The sequence below is a fragment of the Peromyscus californicus genome, unplaced genomic scaffold, assembly GCF_007827085.1.
Source record: "Peromyscus californicus insignis strain IS unplaced genomic scaffold, ASM782708v3 Scaffold_18__1_contigs__length_77618521, whole genome shotgun sequence".
Lineage (NCBI taxonomy): Eukaryota > Metazoa > Chordata > Mammalia > Rodentia > Cricetidae > Peromyscus > Peromyscus californicus.
Genome location: NW_026294480.1, coordinates 6,901,016 through 6,915,687, shown reverse-complemented (window position 1 = coordinate 6,915,687; position 14,672 = coordinate 6,901,016). Strand labels below are relative to the sequence as shown.

General features: G+C 38.6%; 1 protein-coding gene across 3 annotated transcripts in view; it reads right to left on the bottom strand.

Moving 5' to 3' along the window:
* LOC128113366 (zinc finger protein 43-like) overlaps positions 1–14,672 on the bottom strand; it is a 153,682-nt gene that overhangs the window by 115,086 nt on the left and 23,924 nt on the right. The window lies entirely within an intron of this gene.

Genomic DNA, 14,672 nt, shown 5'->3' with positions numbered 1-14,672 from the left:
AGAAATGTACCCTACAGAAGGGGTGCGAGTGTGTGAGTGTGTGTGTGTGAGTGTGTGTGCGAGTGAGTGTGTGTGTGTGTGTGTGTGTGTGTGTGTGTGTGAGTGTGTGTGCGAGTGAGTGTGTGTGTGTGTGTGTGTGTGTGTGTGTGTGTGTGTGTGTGTAAGCCTCAGAAAAATGTTTTCAAATGTTTAAAAGTTTCTTTTGTCCTTTCCTTTCTGGTAACGTGATCAGCAGTTCTGACGGATCTGATTTGTTTTTCACGTGAAATAGGTGGCATCTTCACTGTTTTCCGTTTTTGATCTTCAACTGTGTTTATTATTTTCACATAGTGTCATACACTCCTTCGCTACTTAACAGCTCTGCCAAAGAAAGGAGTGGTTGGCCCTTTGGGATACAGAATTGCACTCCTGTCTCTTACCAAGCTCTCCTCAGTTCCCTCTACTTTTGCTCTCTCTCTCTCTCTCTCTCTCTCTCTCTCTCTCTCTCTCTCTCTCTCTCTCTCTCTCTCTCTCTCTGTCCTTCTCTCTATCTCTTCCCCTCTCCCTCTCCCCTCCCGCTCTCTTTTTCTCCTTGAGCGGCTTCCATCAACACTCCTTTGATTCTTTCCAGTATGCTTTTGGAACGCAGTTTCCTAACTCGTCTCCCCTCCCCCTTCCCCACTTGCCCAGAGGTCTAGAGGTTAAGAACTCTAAGCCGTTATATTGCTAACACGACTGTGTCCCCGCCCCACTTAAAGTCAGTGAAGAAACTTCTTACCATCCCAAGGTGAAACCTGAACTCTGGGGACACTCTCTACCTGAGCCTAGCTCAGCAGCTAATTTCCATTCTCTCATTCTGTCCCTCTTCCCTCAGCACACACAGGGACTTGATCACCAAGTACCAGGCTTCCTTAAACCTTTCTATTCTTTCCTTTAGCTTGGAATGCTCTCCCAGGTTCAGCATCTCACATGGCTTTAGCTCTTGGCTTGACTACATCACTTGACAAAAAAAAAAAAAAAAAAAAAAAACACAACTCCATCTCACATACACACAAGAAACAAAGGGGAAACAGATTAATATAAAATAAAAGGAAAGGAAAGGCACTGATGGGCATTAAGTTACAAAGATATGACTGCATTAATATAAATGTTTTGCCACTTCAGGGCTATGGAATTTGTGTCATTTGACAGTCCATGCTTCTGTTCATTATTTTTACACAGAAATACTTATTTTGTAAAATAAATTCTTAATCTGCAAAATGAAATATATAATCACGGTCATGAGAGATACTTAAGATTTACCATGTGCCCATCCCTCTCCTGAGTAACTGAAAAATCAGGAATTATATAATCTACAAGAAAGGGTGAGGGATTATTCCTGTGTGCTCAGGTTGCCTTGACATATTTACTGTCCTACATGGTTATTGTCTGCTTTGTGACTTTCTCATTGGAAGTAAAGTACCACAATATGCGTTTACCAATGAACATCCCTTAGCAATTTAAGAGTACTTGACATTTAGTGTACACTAAATATGTGGATTTGACTTAGTTTGGCTACACTTTGGAAACATTGGGGAGTATTTATTATGAACCTTTTAAGCCTTCTGAAAGAGCTTCTCTCTTCCTAGGGTCACCGGTGACTTGAAGTTGCCAGGTATAACACTGTGATAGCACTGTGTCCTCTTGGCTATTCTCTATCTTTTACAAACCCTCTTCTATTGGTTTTGAATGGTCAAGACACTGGAAAGGGCAAGTTTTGAAGCATCATGTTTGATATCCTGGTGGCTCACAGGTCATCATATGGTTTTAAAGTCCTTGCTAGCTACTGAGGCCTTAATTGTATAAAACAGTCAAATTAACTTAATTTAGAAGATAAAGCTTCTCTGCATGCTATATGCCTTTTGGTAACTTCTGCAGAAATCAGAACGGTCCATAGTTTAGGGCTCCATGTGCGTGCATCGTTCAGAGCCAATATTTTCCTGCACTTTCTTCTTCTTGGCATGGTCCTAAAAATTCTTCTGGCAGTACACTAGCAATTCATAAGCAATTTTTCATCCTGCCCCAATCGTCTTTTTCCCCCCAACCTAATATTTTTATTAATTGTTTGGAATTTCATACATTGCACCACAATCACATTTGCTTCTCATTCCTCTCAGGTTCACCATCCCACACTTGTGCCCTTCCCCTACCTCCAAAAACAAACAAACAAACAAAATCACCAAGTCTGTATATTTATTGGAGCATGGTCAAACTCCCAGTGGCTAGCTCCTTAAAGAAAACTGAGTCCCTTAGCAATAGTGGTGAGGGTGTCTGAACTGGCCTTCCCCTGTAATCAGATTGGTGAATACCAGTGTACAATGTAATTGTACAGACTCAGTTTTTATGGGTAAAATTGTTTCCCTTGTAAATTCACATGCTCAGGGAGGAGAGATGGGCTCAGAGGTTAAGAACACTTGTTGCTCTTACAAAGAATCCAGCTCACAGCTGCTCATAACTCCAGTTTCTTCTGGACTCCACGAGCTCCTACACTGAACTCAAATGGACAACCTCCCATATGCAAATATATGCTTGATTTTTTTTAAAAAAGTCTTTTGTAAATCCTTCTTAAAAATTTACATGGTAAAGCCCTAAACACTGCACCTCAGAATATAATCGTATTTGGAGATTCTTTTATATATATAAAAGGAAAAGATAGAATGAAGAGACTATCAAAGATGAGGGCAAAAATAAGATGTTGCTTTAAGGAAGTCGTGAAATACCATAAATGCCAGCAAACCATTGAGAGCTAGAAAGAAGTTTGGAACACATACAGTCACACCCTCCTCCCCAAAGGATCCAACCCTGCAGACATATTAACTTTGGATCCCTAGGGTGCAGAATTATGACATAATTCATTTCTGTAGCTTAAACCTGCGGTACTTTATTGTGGTCGTCCTAGCAAAGTAACCCAATAAGACTAATTGATTTTTCTTTAACAAAAATAATAAAGAAATATTATAGAACTCTTGCTTATTCACTAATTTTATAACCATTATTTAATAACTACTGTTTCCTGTTCATTTTTTTTAATTATTACTCCATTATTGGAAATAATGATGATGATGGCACATGACTCTGGGAGAGCGTTTGTAACTTTCCAGCCACTGCTTTAGGCGCTATCTGTACTGACTCAGAGATAACACACCACTTGCTCCCATTCACAGAACACACCCCAAGGCAGAGGAAAGCAAAGCAATTGTGTAAGTGTACACACAGAGTAAATAACTCACCCAAGATGCAAACAAGTATTTTTATTCTGAAGTCAGTGGCTATAAACGCAGGGGAATTGAAACTATTGGTTATGTGACTAATGAAGACTTTGTTTTCCTCCCAAAGACTTCTGAAGCCCCTAAGTGGGTACATTTGGGAGTCTGTGTTCAAACCAGATGTCTACATGAAACCTGGATGTGAGCAGGAAAGCTAAAACATAGTCATCAAATATTTCGGTCACATAGCTCTGTTTAGTCACATTCTTTCATATTATATACAGTATTGTGGCTATTTACCTTATTTGGGAAATATTATAATAGAGTAAAAATAGTAATCCATTGTTTTTATTAATATTTAAAATAAATGTTTATTAAAGTCTAAAATATGTTTATTAAAGTCTAAAATATATGTTTGGTATTTGTGACTATTGTATCTGGCCGTCAAGTGCATTGAATGGCATTGGTGGCAGTATGTAATCTATGTGGTGTATGCCATGACATAGAGCTTAGTAACCACAAAAAAAGATACCAGCATACACACATGCATGGATACATGAACAAACATACAGAGTCTCATGGACTATCAATGATTATAAGCGATTATTTGCATCAAAATCCAAGTGAAAATCTCCATTTTGTTGTTAATTAGTTGAAATCCTCAGCTAAGATACTGTTAGATCACACCCACCCAAGTTATATTTTGAAATCTTTACCTCCATGATGATGAAATTGGGAGCCAAGACCCTGGGTAGGTGATTTGCTGAAAGTGGAATTCTCATAAATGGAATTAACACCCTCTAAGAAAGGTACCAAAGAGACTCTTGCTCCTTCCAACATGTGCGGAAGAGAAGAAACCATTTAGAGGCCTCAAAGGAAGCCTTTACTAGACTTTGGATCTGCCTAGAACTTCTAGTTTTTACAAATGAAAAATAAATTTCTGTTGTCTTGAGATATCTATTTTTGGGGATTTTGTTATAGATGGCCAACCAGACTAGGATACATGAATTTTTTTTTTTTTGAGGGATGATTTGGCTGAAATCCCTGCCCCAATTCCATGGATCTCTTACTGACAGGGAGGTACACTTCAACGTCTGGATTTCTAGGCACATGATTTGGTCATTTCCCCAAATCTGGACACCTTACTTCCCACCTCTACTGCACAAATTTCCCCCTCAAAAATCTTTTATTCTTGTAAGTTGATTATCTCCTATATGTTGTCATAACAGAAGATTAATACAGAATGAACTAACAGTTGCTTTATTGTACTTGAGGTTCAGAGTGACATTTGATTCATTTGTACACCTGTTACCTAATTTTGATCAGTAAACATAGTCAAGACAATAATTTTAAGATGATAAATAAGTTATTTTGAGAAATATGTCAATTTATATAAGAAGAATAATGCTCCATTACTTATATCCAAAAGGAAATAACACATTAGAACATTTTTTTAAAAAAAATTAATGGTGGAAAATTCAGCAAATCTTATTCTCACAGATATCATAAGCCCTGTTTTCACCTCTTTCAATCAGTTGCTGATTTAGGGAAATAAGGTTGTCCAATACTCCACTAAAGGAAGCACAAATGCAAAACCAGATATCTAGTCATAATTTGCAACTCAAAATCAGATGTTTTTTTCTCTATGTAGGAACTTCAGTTAGGAGAGAATGCACATGCTTAGGCATGTAGCTGGACTGTTCTCAGCCCCAAAACTTTAATTAGTTGATAATCTTCTTTAAATGGCTCTTGTGAGAATTATTGAAGAGCAATCACTAACCTAAAATGGAGATGTGCAACACTGCACTTGAGAAAAGAGGAGTTCCCAAGCTAGCATGTGAAGTTGAGCATCTAAGTTCAGAATGAGTGCCACACTCGTTTGCACAGTGAAGAAAAGAAGTCAGTCAGAACTTAGAAAAATGGTTTCACACATCTTTAACAGCTCAACAAGAACCCTGCCTTCTCTCCATTAAATTACACTAATTGGTTTTCTATTGGCAGAAAAACTATTATTAGCCTGTCCAAAATTGTCAAAGTCAAGGTGAACTCTCTCTCTTCTGAGAGTCCAAACCTCATATTGAGATAATCTTATCCACTTACTTATCACCTATTTAAAGTATTTTTAACTTCAGTGTGATCAGGTTATGAGCTATTAGATTTTTTTAACAAGGTAGACTTAAACCTTCTTAAGTTCTCCTGGTTTGAAATGGTTTGAAGATGTGTACTGAGCGTGAAATAGACTCTGGTGGTTTAAAAATAATGGCCATTAATTTTCAAGTGTTTAAAGTGAATTTACTTACAGGGAAATAACTCTCTGTGTGCTTAGCATAAGAAGAAATCAGTTCTACTCATGGTGATGAGGTAATATGGTGGGACATTGTGAGACCCCTAGCATAGTCCACATACCAAGTGACCCCAAAGTTGTAAAGAATATCTTCTTGGTGTTCTTTTGTCCAGTGCCATTTGCTGATGAAGACATTTCAAAGTGGCCATAGAGGTGACAGAACAAGCAAATGGGCAGGGATTGGGAGTGAAATGTATGGATCCAGAAAAATCCTAGGACATTAACACAAAGATGAGAAATGGCTATGAATTCCAAACAGTGACCAAGAACTGGTGAGCTACGCTTCCAAATGTGTCACCGTGTTCATTGGCACAAACATCAGATTAAGGTTACATTTATGAATCATGAACTTTGATCTGGTTAGTGGGTCATAATGTGAACTAAGCATGACAAGCCATTATGATGATGTGGCATGGTAAAAATGAACAATCCCTTCCAAACTTGCAGGCCTGATTCGACCTTCCCCAGGGTCATTGGACAGACTATGTTAGTCAGTGTGGGACCTACTCAGAAGCCTCCTGTCACTGTCCCAGAAGGTTTGTTTTGAAGAGTTGGGCTCCCTGTGGTATTTATGTGCCAGGCATATGAGGCGTTCAGCTGCCTGCCACTCCCACATTCTCCAAGGCAGATAGTTTTGTCTTCATTTACAGATGATCACAAAGTGAGGTTCAAGAAGGATAATCACTTGCAAGGCTCCATAGGGGTCTATCCTCATAAAAGTTACTTGAAAATTGAACTGACTCCAGACACTAGAGGCACTCTTCCTCTTCATTTCTGAGATGATCACAGATACCAGCATCACAGCCTCCCTTAGTGTCTCCCGCATCCATAATTTAAAACACATTGTTTTACCTCTATATGGTATCTCATGATAGATTTCACCACAAGGAGGAAAATGGGGCTTGGAAGATGTTCACAGAGACTTCTGTGGCTTTAGACTTGTGCAAAAGAGGGATTGTTGCAATTATTAACCCCCAAGTACAAGAAAATGATAAAAGTTTTCTTTGTGTGTACAGACATCTGATAAAGGGCACTAAAGGATATATTACGTTGGTGTGGGAAACAGGGCAGTAGCCTCTTTGCTCAGCCACATGTGTTTGAGAATCAAGGAGGCAGCGCATTGCATCAAGAGATGAAAGCTCTTACTTGTAAATCCTTTAGTAAAATACATTTCATTTAGGGAAGTTTAGGGAATGGAATCCAGGGCTGGATGCATATGGTTTAGCTATATAATCCCTGCTCTCTTTGTAAATCACCTAGAACGTGTGAGTTTGAACTTTACATTTCAAGTTAGAATGGCTTAATGAGCACTTGTTTTACAATTGTCTCTTCCTTCAAAATAACATCACGAAGGCAAAGGGACAAACTTAGGTACACTCAATTATACAGATGTGTAGCATTAAGCATGAAATTGACACAAATGAGGCATGCCACATTCTACAGATTCTCAATGTATAATACAGAAATATGCCATCATTGATGTGTCAACTCAAGGGGTTGGTGACAGGCCAATTTCTGAAGATCAATTCTAAGAAGACACCTTGATTTACACTTTTAATTTTCTTGGCACAATTACAACATCCTGTCTCCCTTTTCCAAGTGTTCCAGATTGACTTATAAGTCATATTGTCAACCTATTTATAAAATGATTGAGTCTATGTTTCCAAAACTTTGCTTCAAATTTCTTCAGTATTTTTTTTTCAGCAAATGTCATGCTTCAGCCAACCATTTAGCGGCCCCGTTTATGAAATTATCTCCAGGTGCTTTGATTTCTCTCTAAACAAGACTGCAGTTCAGAACTACTTCTTACCCCAAAGAGCTGGGACTCAAAGTCCATGCACAGAACACGTGGTTCAGCCGAAAGCTGAAGGGGGCATTTGATAAGACACACTGCTGCACACTATTGTACTGTTCCAGTAAAACCTTAGTTTTCAAATAATGTAAACCTTTAATTGAAACACAGTGTCTTTGGATTCTAGTTAACGTATTCAAAAGTTAAAAAACTGTAAAAATAAAAATAGAAGACATGTGTTTCTCTGTAGCCCAGGCTGCCCTGGAACTCATAGCAATCTTATTGCTTTCAAGTGCTGTGGGAAAATTAATCTTTCGTTCAAATGTTTTCCTATACTCATAAAAATTACTTACGATGTTTTGGGTTAACTTGTTAAACATTCATTTCTAATTTAAAAAGGAAATGAGTAAATGTAAATCATACTGAGTAATTTCATAAAACACTCTTAAGGGCATGCTGTAAAAAAACTACACCCACCACAGGCACCATATTGCCTTAGTTTCTTCCATTCTTTTTATTCTGCAACTTGTCAATGTCGAGTGGGTCTATACATTTTAAATTATTTTTTCCTGAATAATCTCAGAGATTTTATTTCATATCAGTCTTTTAAAAGCAATGTTGCAAAAACAAAAATGTAGTTTATTTTTTATGTATGGGTTTTTATCAGAAAATATAATTCCAAATGTGTATTCAGGTACACACACATGACATTATCATGTGGGCAGACCTGCTCACACTTATTTTTAGCCTTTTTTGATTGGCACATCTTCTATCCCTTGCCAGCCATAAAAATTACAAGCAACACCAACCATATATCTCTCTTCCATCCACTTTTGTTATAGATTCAAAGATAATATCTATTTTATGATTTCTTTGTGTCGGAAGTGGCACAAATCAGATTCATAGCAAACTGCATTTCAGCAAGAAGCATAATTTAAATTTTTACATTTCTAAATAAAAGAGGGAATTATCACTTCAGCTTCTTCCTCTTAAGAGATGCAGGCTTTCACCTGCTGTGCTGTGCCTGCACGTGTAGACCTGAGGCTGCTGTTCACAGTCTCATTGGTCATCAGTGGTGGAGCTAGAGTCTCTGCTTCTTGCTGTCCATCAAAAAGGATGAAGATGATGCTCGTCGTTTCTAGAGACTCTGTCTTTGAAAACATAGAGCCTCCTGACTCCACCAGGGCCACAAAGTCACAGGCAGAAACTATCCCAAAGGCTATGTGCAGAGCAGCTACGCTCCTAAGTTTTGTCCTCCTTGTATCCTTTGGACATCCCTCCATCCCACTTCCTCTTTTTTCCCTTGAACATCCTCTTTCTGCACCAACCAGATAATCTGTAACAGTCTTTCATTTTTTATCTATACTGTTTATAATTCTAGAACCAGACCTTTATCTAAGGAACCTTATGTTGGAGATCAGCACCCAGATCCAGGGTTCTTTACTCACTGTTCCTTGGTACCAGTGGCTTTGGATCTTTTCAGTACACAGAGGTTTGACATATCCTAAATTGGATATACACACTCATCTGTTAATTCCAAGATGGAAAACAAACCAGACTCCATACTTAGAGTTCAAAGTATCTTTGACTTGAATGAGCATGACAGATGTATACCATTTTTCCCCATTGGTTACTTTGTTCCCATGTTCAAAAAACTATTTTTTCTCTTTTTTATATATTTTACTGACATATAAGATGTGCTGTTTTGACTTATTTACATATTTAGTTGAACAACCTAGAGTATCCACACTTCAAATCCCTCTGTTTTAGCTTGAGATGGTGGTGGAGAATGCATTGCTGCTGTTGTTATTTATCGTGCTAGGATTAAACTCATGGCTAGTGCTGCCTTAAACTACAACTGAGCCACTATGATACATGTAGTTGCTTATATTCATCCTGCTTCAATTAAAGCAGGTTAAGTGAAGTAGCCAAGCAAGGAACACAAACATTGCAGATGATCCTGCCAACACTGTGAAGAGAATAATAGTTACAGAGAGTGGGGACAGTGAGAGAGGCAGGGATGGAGAGAGGCTAGCTGACAATGTTATGCTTAGACAAGAGAAATTAGTTATCCTGTGGTTTTTTTTCACACAGTAGGATTGCTCTTTGTCAGCCAATGAGAAATCAAAAAATATGATAACCATGTTTCCTATGGTAACTTACATACCTGTGTAACTCTAATACATATCAAGGCAAGTTTCAGAAACATTGAGGCTTAACCTTGAGAAAAATGAATTCACCAACAAGAAGACTGTGTTTGTGTTATTCCTTTTGTGTTTATTCTTGTAGAATCTATACAAAACATCATCCTTCTCCTCCTCCTCCTTCTTCCGTGTCCTTTTATGAGGGCTGCCAGTAGAAGGTATGGCCCAGATTTAGGTTGGCTATTCCTACCCCAGATGATCCAACCAACAAAATCCCTTGAAAGCGTGTCCAGCTAGTTAGGTTTTAGTTGATTTCAGATGTAAAGTTGACAACCAAGATTAGCCACCACAGTTTCACATACTGATTTATTTCCTCTGGGAGTTCCACTAGCAATGAACTTCCTGGATTATAAAGCAGTTTTGTTTTTGGTTTCTTTCCTATAATTTTTAAATTTATTTTCAGTAGGCATGCACAATACTTGATCTCATTCTGATATTCTTATATGCATGCTCTATTGCATTCCGCTCATATCCACCGCCACTCTGGTCTTGCCCTGCTTTGCATTTCTTCTTTGTTCTCCCAAACAGTCCTCTTTATTTTATATTCTCCTATTAATGTCCACATATGTGGTTAGAGACACCTTAAATCTGGACTCTGTACATATGGGAAAAATATGTGGCGCTTGTTTTTTCCTACCCATTATTCTTTTTATATCTTTCTCTTTAGTCTCCCTTATACTTGTAATGTTTCATATACATTGTTTTATGTTACTATTATTATTATAATTATACATAGTATAATTTCATATGATTTATTTTATATAAAATCTAGATTCTTCAGGAGAAAAAATATGTACTTTCAGAGTCCGGTTTATTTAACTTAACAGTGAGTTTTCATGCACAGGTCATGGTTTCATTTTTTAACTACTGAACAGAATTCCATTCTGTATATGTACCATATTTTTTAATCTGTTCATCTGTAGATGGGCATCTAGGCTGACCCCACATTCATGGCTACAATGAGTAGTGCAGCATTATAAACTGTAAATACAAGTATCTCTGTGATATGCTGACTTAAATTTCTTTAGGTGATATCCATTATAATACCTAGATCATATGGTGACTGTGTTTGATTCTGTTCAGAAACAGCTATACAATTCTCTGTGTTTATGATAATTTACTTTCCATACGAAGCTTCCCGTCTCTACATCTAACCTGTAAATTACTATCTATTTTCTCTTTGATAGCTATTCTCACTGGGGTAAAATAATATCTCATTGTGGCTTCCATTTGCATTTCCCTAATGGTTAATGATTCTGAACATTTTTCATATAGCTGTTGGGTAACTTTATTTTTTATTTTGTGAAAAACATCTACTCAGCCCAATTTTATTAAAGTATTTTGCTCCCATGCTACTGAGTTATTAGTCTTTGTTCTGGAAATTAACATCTTCTTAGATGTGTAGTTTGTACATACTTTCTCCCATTCCTAGGTTGTCTCTTGGCTCTGCTGTTTGCCATACAGCAGCTTTTCGGTGTAAAGGAGTTTCATTTCTAAATGTTATTTTTTTTCATTGGTCTCACCTCACTCGGCAGTCTGAAAATGGTGTTTGGGGCTCTGGAAGTTAAACTCAGGTGTGTGAGAACTGATGCATGTTGGTGTTGAGCTAACACAAGGTCTGGAAATGGTCATGAGGCCCTCTGAGAATGCTGTTTAAACGTCAGCTGTGTGGAGACTGGCAGCACTTGCCATTTTTAGAGGCTGTCTCTTGCTCTTGGCTCCAGAGAAGCAGGCAACATAAACAAGGTCTTGATTCACAGCTGTCCCTTTTTGTTTTCTGTTTGGTTTCATTAATCATCTACTTATCATCAATCATCTACTTATCATCGTTTCCTTACTTTTTTGAAATTTTTTCTGTCATTTTCCTAATTGTCTTGAGATGGAAGTCAGAATTGAGATACATCATTTTTTAATTTAAGTTACAAATGCACATCTAAGCTTTAGCTGTACCCTAAAGGTTCTTGTGTATTGAATTTTCATTCATTTCTGTCCAATATAGCATACTTCCCACAGATTGATTAAAATCATTTTAAAATTAGTAGAAAATATTTTTAATATTTCCAACACAAGCAAATGATAAATGTTTGAGGTGAAGGACAACCAACTAACCTCATTATACAAGGTCCCCAAGTATTTAAACATCACTCCATACCTTGTTAATATATAACTATGCATAAGTTAAAATAAGATATAAAAGACATTTGAAGTGTAATAATTGTAAGAATGAAGAGAACACTTAAACATTGCCAGTGGGAATGTAGATTAGAATGGCACTGTGGAAAACACGAATCTTTTTTTTTTTTTTTTTTTTTTTTTTTTGGTTTTTCGAGACAGGGTTTCTCTGTGTAGCTTTGCGCCTCTCGCGCTGTAGACCAGGCTGGCCTCGAACTCGCAGAGATCCGCCTGCCTCTGCCTCCCGAGTGCTGGGATTAAAGGCGTGCGCCACCACCGCCCGGCCGAAAACACGAATCTTAAATGGTCTTATTAATAAAAACAAATGTAGCATGAATCTTAAAGGTACTTATTAATAAAATCAAACCTGAGGCCACATATTGGGATGAATGCTGGAAGATCAAAGAAGCAGAACAAGCCACAGCTACCTCACCTTGCCAGTTCCTCAGCTGATCCCGTTTCATGAGACTGGAAGCCTCTGAGTCCTCATCCGAATGAATCTCAGCTGAACTGCTTCTCGAAAGCCTGAATGATTAACCAGCCTAGTTCCTGGTTTTCACGCATTATATACCTTTCTGCTTTCTGCCCTCACTTCCTGGGATTAAAGGCTCACTTTCTGGGATTAAAGGCGTGTGTCACCATGCCTGGCTGTTTCCAATGTGGCCTTGAACTCACAGAGATCCAGATGGATTTCTGCCTCTGGAATGCTAGGATTAAAAGCCTCAGTGAGTGCCACCATTTTCTAGCTTCTGTATCTAGTGGCTGTTCTGTCTCTGACCCCAGATAAGTTTATTAGGGTGCACAATATTTTGGGGAACACAATATCACCACAAACAAACTTGGAGCCAGGTATTGGGGTAAATGCTGAAAGATCAGAGAAACAAAACAAGTCACAGCCAACCTCACCTCACCAATTCTTCAGCTAATCATGTTTCCTCAAACTGGAAGCCTCTGAGTCCTCATCCGAATGGATCTCAACTGAACTGCTGCTAAAAGCCTAAAAGCTTAACAAGGACTCTACTTCCTGATCCTCACGCCTTATATACCTTTCTGCTTCCTGCCATCACTTCCTGGGATTAAAGTGTGTGTCACCATGCTTGGCTGTTTCCAGTGTGGCTTTGAACTCAAAGAGATCCGCATGGATCTCTGCCTCCAGAATGCTAGGATTAAAGGTGTGTGTGCCACCATTTTCTGGCCTCTATGTCCATCTAGTGGCTGTTCTGTTCTCTGATCCCAGATAAGTTTATTAGGGTGCACAATATATTGGAGGACACAATATCACCACAGTAGGGTCTCACAATAAAAGTAACAAAGGACTGCCATACAAGCCAGCAAACCTATCCTGGCTTTACACCTGAAGAAATAAATAAGATCATTGTCTCAAAAGGATGTCTACATTTCCATTTTCATTAGAACCAACAGATAGAAATAACCTGAGTGTTCATCTGTAATTTAATGGATAAAGTAAATGGTGTGTGTGTGTGTACATGTGCATGCGCAATAGAATATTATTCTGTCTTTAAAAGAACGGAAGCCTGGTGGTGGTAGTACATGCCATTAAGCCCAGCACTTGGGAGGCAGAGACAAGTGGCTCTCTCTGAGTTTGAGGCCAGCCTGGGCTACAAAGTGAGTGGCAGGACTGTTACAAAGAGAAATTTTGTTTTGAAAGACAAAATAAATAGGTAGATAGATAGATAGATAGATAGATAGATAGATAGATAGATAGATAGGCAGACAGACAGACAGACAGACAGACAGACAGAGAGATAGGCAGACAGACAGACAGACAGACAGAGGGATTTGGGAACACACTGTTACCTTGTGTTGTGTCACTATTTCATCTGAACTGAAGTGAAACACTCTCTCCTGGAGAGCAGGCGGAGGTTCACAGTTCTTAGGAAGTGAAGCTCAGGTGACTCGGAAAGCTCCTAAAGTTATGAATTTCACAGAGGCCCCATGGTAACAAAAACACTGAACAGTTGTTGGGTGACCGAAATCTCTGTGGAGGAGGTTGCCAGCAAGCTGGGCAGAGAGTACCAGGGTTTTGTGACCCATGCTAGGGTGGGCTTCTCAGTGATGTGGCTGCCTTCAAGTCAGCCATGCTTCTACAAGTAGGCCCACAAATCCACTGACTCAACACGCGTGGCTTTGATGGAATCTTTTCTTTGGCCTTATATTAGTGCCCTTTCTGTGGTGAATAGATATTTGTTTGCATTTTCTTCAGGAAAAGTCATAAAACTTATGGATGAACCTAGAGAATGAAAACCATGCCCCCCCTTTCGTGTCGACACAAAAAAAGATAAAATACTACATGATGTCACTTAGATGTGGACTCAAGAAATGGAGAGTAGAACAGACAGAGTGAATGGGTTGGAGAGTGATAGGGAGATTATAATCAAACACGTTGTGGCTGAATCTTCAGCCCCACTTGTATGATATATGACAGCAACTTCCCAGGAGGCAAGTGCTCAGCTCCTATCAGACCCTGAAAATGTCTTCCTCTGAGTTCAACGTGGTTTGCCCCATGTGTTCAGTCTCCTAATAATTATAGGAAGGCACTGATTTATATTTTGCCCAGGTTCTTTCCGCTTATTATTATGTGATTTCTATACCTTGGAGCACAGTACCAGCAAACATCTGTGTAATAAATGCCTAGGCTTCACCATGGCAATATTGTGAGATTATGAAAACCTTAAATGGACACAGAGGGAGCTCTAGGTTTTGGAGACTATATCCTTAAAGCATATAGGTAAATTGAACCCTCTCTCCTCCATGGCCATGTGGTAAGTAGTTTCAATGATATCCATTCCCACCATAGTAGGGTCCCTCCCCACAAGCTATAAGGCAATGGGACCAGCTGAACATAAACTGGAAATTCTGAAACTGCCAGCTATCTGCCCACTTTTTTTATTAATTGATTGTCTCAGGAGCTTCTT